Source organism: Staurois parvus, unplaced genomic scaffold (assembly GCF_062004578.1).
Source record: "Staurois parvus isolate SC_StPar_1 unplaced genomic scaffold, SC_StPar_1.0 ptg000017l, whole genome shotgun sequence".
Lineage (NCBI taxonomy): Eukaryota > Metazoa > Chordata > Amphibia > Anura > Ranidae > Staurois > Staurois parvus.
Genome location: NW_028317813.1, coordinates 17289036 through 17301173, shown reverse-complemented (window position 1 = coordinate 17301173; position 12138 = coordinate 17289036). Strand labels below are relative to the sequence as shown.

Genomic DNA, 12138 nt, shown 5'->3' with positions numbered 1-12138 from the left:
TCAGTACAGCTTTAAATTTACAATCTGCAACTAAATGTGAACAATTTTGGTAGACTTGCACAGTAACTGGCACTAGTAGATACAGCTTTTTGGGTAGAGTCAGGACAACTGATACCACCATCTGCTGCAGCTGGTGTTAAGGCTGACAGCTCTTTACAGTGCAGTGCAGGGGCGGACTGATAACTCATGGGGCAATAGAGGATCATGGGGCCCCTGTGTCCTTGCCCAAACTCAAAAAAACCAATGAAAAAGGTACCAGGAGCATCTCATGGGGCCCCCTACTGACCCCGGGCCCTCGGGCAGTGCCCGAGTTTCCAAATGGTCAGTCGGCCCCTGGTGCAGTGTAATGTACTGGTCTGCTGAGTATGGTGTACCTACCTACCTAACATTACTTACCTGTTGAATAAACTTACCTTCCTAATGTGTACCTACAGTATATGATCATTACTGTGCGCCTACTGTCAAATCTTTTTAACGCAAACTGGGCCATGTTTTAAAAGAATTATTACCTTCAGGTTTGTATTTTTTCTTTGGATGAACTCCTTGTATCTAAAATCAAACAAAAAGAAAACAGCACTAAATGAATGTGCATAATAACCATACAGTGCTAGTTAACTGTGGCACCTTTCTAGATAGGTGCTAGGTTAGATATAATTAGTTGTGTCTTTGATAGGTAAATTCAGTTGTCACTCTGTGGTTGGAGTGGCTGTTAGAGATGAGCGAATTTCTCAAAAATTCGATTCGGCTGATTCGGCGAATTCCAGTGTGAAATTCGATTCGATGCGAATTTCTTCGCTACGAAGATGACTTATAAAAAGGGTTTCTAGGCTTCAGAGAGCCTTTAAATTAGTGCAGAACACTGTACCTTTAATTTAAATGCCCTTGGAGATGAGGAAAGAGAAGGAGAAGGAGAAGGAGAAGGATGAGAAGAAGGAGAAGGATGAGAAGAAGGAGAAGGAGAAGGATGAGAAGAAGGAGAAGGAGAAGGATGAGAAGAAGGAAAAGGAGAAGGATGAGAAGAAGGAGAAGGATGAGGAGAAGGAGAAGGATGAGAAGAAGGAGAAGGATGAGAAGAAGGAGAAGGAGAAGGATGAGAAGAAGGAGAAGGATGAGAAGAAGGAGAAGGAGAAGGATGAGAAGATGGAGAAGGAGAAGGATGAGAAGAAGGAGAAGGAGAAGGATGAGAAGAAGGAGAAGGAGAAGGATGAGAAGAAGGAGAAGGATGCGGAGAAGGAGAAGGATGAGAAGAAGGAGAAGGATGAGAAGAAGGAGAAGGATGAGAAGAAGGAGAAGGATGAGAAGAAGGAGAAGGAGAAGGATGAGAAGAAGGAGAAGGATGAGAAGAAGGAGAAGGATGAGAAGAAGGAGAAGGAGAAGCAGAAGGAGAAGGATGAGAAGAAGGAAAAGGAGAAGGATGAGAAGATGGAGAAGGAGAAGGATGAGAAGAAGGAGAAGGATGAGAAGAAGGAGAAGGAGAAGGATGAGAAGATGGAGAAGGAGAAGGATGAGAAGAAGGAGAAGGATGAGAAGAAGGAGAAGGATGAGAAGAAGGAGAAGGAGAAGGATGAGAAGAAGGAGAAGGAGAAGGATGAGAAGAAGGAGAAGGATGAGAAGAAGGAGAAGGAGAAGGATGAGAAGAAGGAGAAGGATGAGAAGAAGGAGAAAGAGAAGGATGAGAAGAAGGAGAAGGAGAAGGATGAGAAGAAGGAGAAGGATGAGAAGAAGGAGAAGGATGAGAAGAAGGATGAGAAGAAGGATGAGAAGAAGAAGGATGAGAAGAAGGACAGTTCTGTGACAGTTTCTGTCTATTTCTGACAGTTCTGGGACATTCACTCCATACAGCTGTTTCAACCGCTGTATGGAGGGAATGTCATGGAACTGTCAGAAATAGACTATTAATGACAGTTCTGGGACTGTCCTTCCATGCAGCGGTTGAAACATTGTATGTATTTGTTTCCATAAATGGATCCATTTATGGAAACAAATAGATACAATGTTTCAACCGCTGTATGGAAGGACAGTCCCAGAACTGTCATTAATAGTCTATTTCTGACAGTTCTATGACATTCCCTCCATACAGCGGTTGAAACAGCTGTATGGAGTGAATGTCCCAGAACTGTCAGAAATAGACTATTTATGACAGTTCTGGGACTGTCCTTCCATACAGCGGTTGAAACATTGTATCTATTTTTTTCCATAAATGACATTCTGCAAATACACTTAGAGGAGCGCTGCAGATACACTTTTTGCCGGCTTGGAATTAATCTTATTTTCATCCTACTTCTTCTTCTTCATCCTCATCCTCATAAGAAGAAAAAGAAGAAGTAGGATGAAAATAAGAATAATTCCAAGCCGGCAAAAAGTGTATCTGCAGCGCTCCTCTAAGTGTATCTGCAGAATGTCATTTATGGAAAAAAATAGATACAATGTTTCAACCGCTGTATGGAGTGAATGTCCCAGAACTGTCATAAATAGTCTATTTCTGACAGTTCTGGGACATTCACTCCATACAGCTGTTTCAACCGCTGTATGGAGGGAATGTCATAGAACTGTCAGAAATAGACTATTAATGACAGTTCTGGGACTGTCCTTCCATACAGCGGTTGAAACATTGTATGTATTTGTTTCCATAAATGGATCCATTTATGGAAACAAATACATACAATGTTTCAACCGCTGTATGGAAGGACAGTCCCAGAACTGTCATAAATAGTCTATTTCTGACAGTTCTATGACATTCCCTCCATACAGCGGTTGAAACAGCTGTATGGAGTGAATGTCCCAGAACTGTCAGAAATAGACTATTTATGACAGTTCTGGGACATTCACTCCATACAGCGGTTGAAACATTGTATCTATTTTTTTCCATAAATGACATTCTGCAGATACACTTAGAGGAGCGCTGCAGATACACTTTTTGCCGGCTTGGAATTATTCTTATTTTCATCCTACTTCTTCTTTTTCTTCTTATGAGGATGAGGATGAAGAAGAAGAAGTAGGATGAAAATAAGATTAATTCCAAGCCGGCAAAAAGTGTATCTGCAGCGCTCCTCTAAGTGTATTTGCAGAATGTCATTTATGGAAAAAAATAGATACAATGTTTCAACCGCTGTATGGAAGGACAGTCCCAGAACTGTCATAAATAGTCTATTTCCGACAGTTCTGGGACATTCACTCCATACAGCTGTTTCAACCGCTGTATGGAGGGAATGTCATAGAACTGTCAGAAATAGACTATTAATGACAGTTCTGGGACTGTCCTTCCATACAGCGGTTGAAACATTGTATGTATTTGTTTCCATAAATGGATCCATTTATGGAAACAAATACATACAATGTTTCAACCGCTGTATGGAAGGACAGTCCCAGAACTGTCATTAATAGTCTATTTCTGACAGTTCCATGACATTCCCTCCATACAGCGGTTGAAACAGCTGTATGGAGTGAATGTCCCAGAACTGTCAGAAATAGACTATTTCTGACAGTTCTGGGACAATCACTCCATACAGCTGTTTCAACCGCTGTATGGAGGGAATGTCATGGAACTGTCAGAAATAGACTATTAATGACAGTTCTGGGACTGTCCTTCCATACAGCGGTTGAAACATTGTATGTATTTGTTTCCATAAATGGATCCATTTATGGAAACAAATACATACAATGTTTCAACCGCTGTATGGAAGGACAGTCCCAGAACTGTCAGAAATAGTCTATTTCTGACAGTTCTGGGACATTCACTCCATACAGCTGTTTCAACCGCTGTATGGAGGGAATGTCATAGAACTTATGAGGATGAGGATTTGTTTCCATAAATGGATCCATTTATGGAAACAAATACATACAATGTTTCAACCGCTGTATGGAAGGACAGTCCCAGAACTGTCATAAATAGTCTATTTCTGACAGTTCTATGACATTCCCTCCATACAGCGGTTGAAACAGCTGTATGGAGTGAATGTCCCAGAACTGTCAGAAATAGACTATTTATGACAGTTCTGGGACATTCACTCCATACAGCGGTTGAAACATTGTATCTATTTTTTTCCATAAATGACATTCTGCAGATACACTTAGAGGAGCGCTGCAGATACACTTTTTGCCGGCTTGGAATTATTCTTATTTTCATCCTACTTCTTCTTTTTCTTCTTATGAGGATGAGGATGAAGAAGAAGAAGTAGGATGAAAATAAGATTAATTCCAAGCCGGCAAAAAGTGTATCTGCAGCGCTCCTCTAAGTGTATTTGCAGAATGTCATTTATGGAAAAAAATAGATACAATGTTTCAACCGCTGTATGGAAGGACAGTCCCAGAACTGTCATAAATAGTCTATTTCCGACAGTTCTGGGACATTCACTCCATACAGCTGTTTCAACCGCTGTATGGAGGGAATGTCATAGAACTGTCAGAAATAGACTATTAATGACAGTTCTGGGACTGTCCTTCCATACAGCGGTTGAAACATTGTATGTATTTGTTTCCATAAATGGATCCATTTATGGAAACAAATACATACAATGTTTCAACCGCTGTATGGAAGGACAGTCCCAGAACTGTCATTAATAGTCTATTTCTGACAGTTCCATGACATTCCCTCCATACAGCGGTTGAAACAGCTGTATGGAGTGAATGTCCCAGAACTGTCAGAAATAGACTATTTCTGACAGTTCTGGGACAATCACTCCATACAGCTGTTTCAACCGCTGTATGGAGGGAATGTCATGGAACTGTCAGAAATAGACTATTAATGACAGTTCTGGGACTGTCCTTCCATGCAGCGGTTGAAACATTGTATGTATTTGTTTCCATAAATGGATCCATTTATGGAAACAAATACATACAATGTTTCAACCGCTGTATGGAAGGACAGTCCCAGAACTGTCAGAAATAGTCTATTTCTGACAGTTCTGGGACATTCACTCCATACAGCTGTTTCAACCGCTGTATGGAGGGAATGTCATAGAACTTATGAGGATGAGGATTTGTTTCCATAAATGGATCCATTTATGGAAACAAATACATACAATGTTTCAACCGCTGTATGGAAGGACAGTCCCAGAACTGTCATAAATAGTCTATTTCTGACAGTTCTATGACATTCCCTCCATACAGCGGTTGAAACAGCTGTATGGAGTGAATGTCCCAGAACTGTCAGAAATAGACTATTTATGACAGTTCTGGGACATTCACTCCATACAGCGGTTGAAACATTGTATCTATTTTTTTCCATAAATGACATTCTGCAGATACACTTAGAGGAGCGCTGCAGATACACTTTTTGCCGGCTTGGAATTATTCTTATTTTCATCCTACTTCTTCTTTTTCTTCTTATGAGGATGAGGATGAAGAAGAAGAAGTAGGATGAAAATAAGATTAATTCCAAGCCGGCAAAAAGTGTATCTGCAGCGCTCCTCTAAGTGTATTTGCAGAATGTCATTTATGGAAAAAAATAGATACAATGTTTCAACCGCTGTATGGAAGGACAGTCCCAGAACTGTCATAAATAGTCTATTTCCGACAGTTCTGGGACATTCACTCCATACAGCTGTTTCAACCGCTGTATGGAGGGAATGTCATAGAACTGTCAGAAATAGACTATTAATGACAGTTCTGGGACTGTCCTTCCATACAGCGGTTGAAACATTGTATGTATTTGTTTCCATAAATGGATCCATTTATGGAAACAAATACATACAATGTTTCAACCGCTGTATGGAAGGACAGTCCCAGAACTGTCATTAATAGTCTATTTCTGACAGTTCCATGACATTCCCTCCATACAGCGGTTGAAACAGCTGTATGGAGTGAATGTCCCAGAACTGTCAGAAATAGACTATTTCTGACAGTTCTGGGACAATCACTCCATACAGCTGTTTCAACCGCTGTATGGAGGGAATGTCATGGAACTGTCAGAAATAGACTATTAATGACAGTTCTGGGACTGTCCTTCCATGCAGCGGTTGAAACATTGTATGTATTTGTTTCCATAAATGGATCCATTTATGGAAACAAATACATACAATGTTTCAACCGCTGTATGGAAGGACAGTCCCAGAACTGTCATTAATAGTCTATTTCTGACAGTTCTATGACATTCCCTCCATACAGCGGTTGAAACAGCTGTATGGAGTGAATGTCCCAGAACTGTCGGAAATAGACTATTTATGACAGTTCTGGGACTGTCCTTCCATACAGCGGTTGAAACATTGTATCTATTTTTTTCCATAAATGACATTCTGCAAATACACTTAGAGGAGCGCTGCAGATACACTTTTTGCCGGCTTGGAATTAATCTTATTTTCATCCTACTTCTTCTTCTTCATCCTCATCCTCATAAGAAGAAAAAGAAGAAGTAGGATGAAAATAAGAATAATTCCAAGCCGGCAAAAAGTGTATCTGCAGCGCTCCTCTAAGTGTATCTGCAGAATGTCATTTATGGAAAAAAATAGATACAATGTTTCAACCGCTGTATGGAGTGAATGTCCCAGAACTGTCATAAATAGTCTATTTCTGACAGTTCTGGGACATTCACTCCATACAGCTGTTTCAACCGCTGTATGGAGGGAATGTCATAGAACTGTCAGAAATAGACTATTTCTGACAGTTCTGGGACTGTCCTTCCATACAGCGGTTGAAACATTGTATGTATTTGTTTCCATAAATGGATCCATTTATGGAAACAAATACATACAATGTTTCAACCGCTGTATGGAAGGACAGTCCCAGAACTGTCATTAATAGTCTATTTCTGACAGTTCCATGACATTCCCTCCATACAGCGGTTGAAACAGCTGTATGGAGTGATTGTCCCAGAACTGTCAGAAATAGTCTATTTCTGACAGTTCTGGGACATTCACTCCATACAGCTGTTTCAACCGCTGTATGGAGGGAATGTCATGGAACTGTCAGAAATAGACTATTAATGACAGTTCTGGGACTGTCCTTCCATACAGCGGTTGAAACATTGTATGTATTTGTTTCCATAAATGGATCCATTTATGGAAACAAATACATACAATGTTTCAACCGCTGTATGGAAGGACAGTCCCAGAACTGTCATTAATAGTCTATTTCTGACAGTTCCATGACATTCCCTCCATACAGCGGTTTCCGGCAAAAAGTGTATGTGCAGAGTTCCTCTATTCTGCAGATACACTTAGAGGAGCTCTGCAGATACACTTAGAGGAGCTCTGCACATACACTTTTTGCCGGCTTGGAATTATTCTTATTTTCATCCTACTTCTTCTTCTTCTTCTTCTTCATCCTCATCCTCATCCTCTTCTTCTTCTTCTGAGGATGAGGATGAAGAAGAAGAAGAAGAAGAAGAAGTAGGATGAAAATAAGATTAATTCCAAGCCGGCAAAAAGTGTATGTGCAGAGCTCCTCTAAGTGTATCTGCAGAATAGAGGAACTCTGCACATACACTTTTTGCCGGCTTGCAATTATTCTTATTTTCATCCTACTTCTTCTTCCTCTTCTTCATCCTCTTCTTCTTCTTCTGAGGATGAGGATAAAGAAGAAGAAGAAGAAGAAGAAGTAGGATGAAAATAAGATTAATTCCAAACAGGCAAAAAGTGTATGTGCAGAGCTCCTCTAAGTGTATCTGCAGAATAGAGGAACTCTGCACATACACTTTTTGCCGGCTTGGAATTATTCTTATTTTCATCCTACTGCTTCTTCTTCTTCTTCTTCATCCTCATCCTCAGAAGAAGAGGATGAGGATGAGGATGAAGAAGAAGAAGAAGAAGAAGAAGAAGTAGGATGAAAAGAAGAATAATTCCAAGCCGGCAAAAAGTGTATGTGCAGAGTTCCTCTATTTCTGACAGTTCTCTCACAGCTTCTTCACATGTACAGCGGTTGAAACATCTGTATCCTAAATGGAAACTAATAGATACAAATTGTATCTATTAGTTTCCATTTAGGATACAGATGTTTCAACCGCTGTACATGTGAAGAAGCTGTGAGAGAACTGTCAGAAATAGAGGAACTCTGCACATACACTTTTTGCCGGCTTGGAATTATTCTTCTTTTCATCCTACTTCTTCTTCTTCTTCTTCATCCTCATCCTCATCCTCTTCTTCTGAGGATGAAGATGAAGAAGAAGAAGAAGTAGGATGAAAAGAAGAATAATTCCAAGCCGGCAAAAAGTGTATGTGCAGAGTTCCTCTATTTCTGACAGTTCTCTCACAGCTTCTTCACATGAACAGTGGTTGAAACATCTGTATCCTAAATGTAAACTAATAGATACAATGTTTCAACCGCTAAACATGTGTTCCTTCTGTCAGAGAACTGTCAGAAATAGCGGAGCTCACTGCAGGGACACTTTTGCCGGCTGATCGGGAAATGTTCGATTCGCGCACCCGAAGTAGGCAAAATTTCGGTTTCGCCGCGAATCGAATATTTCCTGAAATTCGACTCGAATTCCGGTTCGCCTGGTTCGATTCGCTCATCTCTAGTGGCTGTATTTCTTTTGTTTACTAAAAGCATAGTTAGCTCACTGTACTTGGTGAGCTGTGATCATTTAGTGAGGTCTGCTCTGTGTGCTCCACTGCTACAAGTCTGCCTATAGCTTCCTCTGTATCCAGGAAATGTGAAAAGTTTCTGGATAATAGGTGTAGAGTTATGCAGATGGCAGCATGAATATTGTGAGAACCTTAGCCTATCCCAGAGAGATTGGCTATGAAGGAATGCTATGTAATTGTGTATATTCAATAAGCACATGGGGCTCTGGGTCTTTCCTGTATAGGATTGTTCTAGCTCAGGAGAGTGCATGTTGCCCTTCCAGGAAACTAATTATGTGCGGCCTCAGGTGGGCCACCTGACGGCCTGAATGCTGAGACACAGATTGAGGGCCTGTCTATTGAAGATCTGGTCTGGTATCACAGAGGAAGGCATCCAGCTGCTCTTGGGCCTTGTGAGTACAGATATCCCTAAAGGATCTTAGAGACCGTTTGCTATTTAACTCCCTCTGGTGCTAGGAGATCAGCTGCGAGTCTAGCGAAGGGAACACCTGCTGGTGATCTGAGGAGCTTTGTCCATCTGACCTACTTCTGAAAGGGACACTGCTCTGGGGCTCTAAAGAAGTTACTACTAACTACTGCTACGGCCTTAAGCTGAAATCCACTGTTTGATTCAAGCAAGGACTCCAACATAGCTTATGCTGAAGATTAGATAAAGTCCTCACATGTATATTGTTCCTATTTTTGAAGTATCCCACTCACCTCTCTCAACCCTATCCAAGTTATCAAAAAAATAACAAAAACACCCCCCCTTGACTGGTTATTGGAGAAATGTGTGAATGAACCCATGTGACTGGCTGTACGGCAAAGTATTTGGGGAAGACCTAGACCGCGTTCTTGCTCCTACAGGAATAGTGCTACATAATATACGTAAAAATATACGCTCAAATATATAATTATATAACTTTAAACCATGTCCTGTTACTGTATGTGGTGACAGGACATGGTTTAAGTGAATACAGTCCAAGACCTCATTGAAGTGGTGGGATACTGGAAAACCTGAGCTTGGCATAGTAAAAGGCGCATATTGACAACCTTATTTTTTATAAGGGATCGACTGCAGCTGGTGGGCACTCTGGACCATGGAACATGCATGAACGGTAGATTAGAGTTGTACATCATTAATGTGGAGCACTATCAAAGACTTTGGAGCACTGTTATTGGATCACATGCATACTTTTTTGGCGTGATTCACTTGCATGGACATTTATTGTCAGTTTTCAGTGGATTATGATTTTTCTCATGTGTGGCATATAACAACAGCTTGCACTTTGCGTACAAATATCATAATACATTTGCACATGATATATACAAGCAGTTTTTACATATGTTAAATGACACTTTATGGTTATTTTGTACATTTAGTTAGCACTGCTATCTGTTTATTTGATGATCGTTACTACGGTGCTAATTGGGGAGCAAATAAAAGCAGCTGATGGAAGTATAGGGGTAAGCATATCAAAACAAAAAAGTTCTGGTGCCATCAGATAATTTCCTTGAAATCCATGTATAACTACACCTTTTTAACCTATTTACAAAACTAGAGCATGAAAAGGTAGATGTGCTGTTCATAGCAGATTCTACCTGACTTCACTTCTAAAACAATCACTATGAGCAGCCACCTCCATTTAATATTTAATGAAATGATTTGATGAAACTTATTATTATTATTAGCACAGTGGCTAAATGATTAGCACTTCCGCCTGGCAGTACTAGGGTCGTTGGTTCAAATCCCAACCACGGCACCACCTGCCTGGAGTTTGCACGTTCTCCCTGTGCCTGCAAGGGTTTTCTCCAGGTATTCCTGTTTCCTCCCACACTCCAAAGACATGCTGGTAGGTTAATTGGATCCTCTCTAAATTGTCCCTAGTATGTGTATGTATGAATGTGAGTTAGGGACCTTAGATTGTACACCCCTTGAGGGTTAGGGACAGATGCGAATGTACAATATATATATATATATATTGTAAAGCGCTGCATAAATTGACAGCGTCATATAAGTACCTGTAATAAATAAAATCAGTTTAGACAGAATTTATATAGTTCCAACAGTTTGCCCAGCGCTTTACAACATGAGGGCAGACAGTACAGTTACAATACAATTTAATACAGGAGGATTCAAAGGGCCCTGCTTGTTAGGAGGGAGGGTCAAGTGATACAAAAGGAAATAACTGTGGGGGATGAGCTGATGGAGAAAATAAAACTCTTCTTGTTAGGTGGGGCAGAATAGGCTTTTCTGAAGAGGAGGGTTTTCAGGGATCGTCTAAAAGCAAACAGAGTAGGAGATAGTTGGACAGATTGGGTAATGAGTTCCATAGGATAGGAGAGGCTCGGGAAAAGTCCTGGAGGCGAGAATGGGAGGAGGTGATGAGGGAGCTAGAGAGCAGGAGGTCATAGGAGGAATGAAGAGAACGATTGGGTCGGTATTTGAGACTAGATTAGTGATGTAGCTGGGGGCTGAGTTGTGCATAGTTTTGTAAGTAGTTGTTAGTATGTTGAATTTCATTTCTTGGGTGAGCAGAAGCCAGTGGAGGGATTGGCAGAGAGGAGCAGCAGACACTGAACAGTTGGTAAGGTGGATGAATCTGGAAGCAGCATTTATGACTGACTGAAGGGGGGGGGAATCGCCTATGTAAAGGTAATCCCATGAGGAGAGAGTTGCAGTAGTCGAGGCCGTAGATGACCAGGGAGTGAACTAGAAGGTTTGTAGTGTCCTTTGTTAGGAAGGGGTATATTTTGGAGATGTTGCGGAGGTTGAAGTGGCAAGATTTGGACAATGATTGGACATGGGGCCAAAAGGATAGTTCAGAGTCCAGGATTACACCTGTAACCTTGGCATGCATGGACAGGCAGATAGCTGTCCCATTAATCTTAACAGAGAAATCAAGGGAAGAGGCATGTGGGGGAGGAAATGTTATGACCTCAGTTTTGGACAGATTGAGTTTGAGGAAGTGGTGTTACATCCAGTCTAATAAGTCTGTTAGTAAATTAGTGAAAGCTAGCGAGCTGATGGGTAGAGAGGTAAATTTGGGTGTCGTCAGCGTAGAGATGGTATTGGAAGTCAAGGGAAGCTATCAGCTGACCCAGGGAAGCAGTGTAAATTGAGAATAGGAGAGGTCCAAGGACAGAACCTTGGAGAACCCCGACAAAGAAAGGAAGAGGAGAGGAGGAAGTAGAATTGTAAGAAACGCTAAAGGTGCAGTTGGATAAGTAAGATGAGAACCAACGATGAGTACAGTCACGGGGACCAAAGGCGAGGAGTTTTTTTTTTGAGGAGGGGGTGGTGAGGGCTTTTTAAGTATGGGAGTGACTAGTGCATGTTTTAGAGAGTTGGGGAAGATGTCAGAAGAAAGGGAAAGATTGAAGATGTGAGTTAGCGAGTGTAGGACAGAGCCAGAAGGTGAACATAGCTTTTGCAGGGGAACAGGTTCTAGGGTCTAGGGGGCAGGTGGTTAGGTGGATATTAGAAAAAAAAGTTTTGCAACCTTGTCTATAGTGGCGAGGTTGAATGAGGGAAGTAATGATTGTACCTGTGGACATGGAGTGTTTAGTGGAGAAGGTATCTGTACAGCAGAGATCTCCTCACAAATTATATCAATCTTATGTTTGAAGTGATTGCCAA

The 12138-nt window shown here is 41.1% G+C and overlaps 1 protein-coding gene across 1 annotated transcript in view; it reads left to right on the top strand.

Moving 5' to 3' along the window:
* The window catches only part of LOC149473378 (retinol dehydrogenase 16-like), a 32888-nt gene that overhangs the window by 19576 nt on the left and 1174 nt on the right, over positions 1–12138 (top strand). The window lies entirely within an intron of this gene.